Here is a 1,118-nt window from a genome sequence, read left to right as displayed (position 1 = left end):
CCCGGCCGGGCTGTCCCGGCTGGTGGCTGGCGTCAGCTTCAGCCCTGCCGTCTGAAGACTCTCGGTGTGGGGGGGGTTGTTGTTGTTGTTGGTTCTTTGGTTTTGTTTGTGGCGGTTTTGTGTTTGTTGCTTTTCTTCAGTGTCTTTTTGGTTTTTCTTTGGTGCTGTTTCTATGGTTGTGGGTTTCTGGCCTCTTCCAGAAATGAAGATTTCTAACTCAGTTTCTCTGCTGTGGTGAGACTCGTGCCACATCTCACCCCCAGCAGAACTGTTGGAGGGTTGGCTCCAGGAGGATCCCCTCGAGTCCCTTCCTCGTTCATCTCTCACACCCCGTTTTCTTTCCGATCCTGTAGTCAGAGGGCAGGGTGGGCCAGAGAAGCAGTTCTCTGCCCAACGAACCGTTTGTCTGCTTTGGATAAAGGACGGGGGAGAGAAGACTGAAGCGTGACAAAACTGAGTGTTGCTCCTGTATTAGTCTGTGTGCCAGCCGTGGTCACGTGTGCTGTTCCTTCTTGTGAAGGACGAGTCAGTTGTGACAGCAATTAACTGCCTGGCACAAGGTTTCTGGCGTCACGTGTGTTGCAGAGCTGTAGTGGGCTTGTTCTTGAGGCTGTCACAGTCTGAGCACCGCGCTCTGCACAATGTCTTCCTGCTGCTGGCTGCTTCCTGGGAGAGCTGGGCACCCTTTGTTGGTGCCCCGAGAGGCCATTCAGGGACCTGTGCCTGTCACGGCTTCGGGCAGAGGCATCTGGGGCTTTGCTCCTCCTGCCTGCCGTAACAGGGCGTTAGGCACAGAGCGCTGCCTGTGGGAACTGGGCAGTGTGCTGAGCGCTGCCGGGGACTTGGCTGCTTTAAAGGTGTTTGAAATCAGGGGAGAGACTAGTCCTGTAGTTCTGAGCGGCTGATTCGTGGCAATGACAAGCTTCTGTGGTCACCCACAGATGTAAACTTGTGCTGTTAACGATGTGTCGGTTTTGTAAATGAGGTAACCTCTGGAACCGTGAGGAAGCGTTTCATTAACTGGGAGGAGTAAGCGTCTTCCCGAGGTGAGTTACACGTCGGTGACTGAGCTGTGGTGGGAGCTGAGGTAACTGCTGTCGGGTGATAACTGAACTAAT

At 54.1% G+C, this 1,118-nt stretch overlaps 1 protein-coding gene across 1 annotated transcript in view; it reads left to right on the top strand.

Moving 5' to 3' along the window:
• Nucleotides 1-1,118, top strand: part of UMPS (uridine monophosphate synthetase) — a gene marked incomplete at both ends in the record, with an annotated part of 2,490 nt that overhangs the window by 445 nt on the left and 927 nt on the right. The gene's annotated exons all lie outside the window — the stretch shown is intronic.

The sequence above is a fragment of the Buceros rhinoceros genome, unplaced genomic scaffold (genome assembly GCF_000710305.1).
Source record: "Buceros rhinoceros silvestris isolate BGI_N320 unplaced genomic scaffold, ASM71030v1 scaffold28284, whole genome shotgun sequence".
NCBI classification, from domain to species: Eukaryota; Metazoa; Chordata; class Aves; order Bucerotiformes; family Bucerotidae; genus Buceros; species Buceros rhinoceros.
This window is presented reverse-complemented; position numbering and strand designations above follow the sequence as displayed.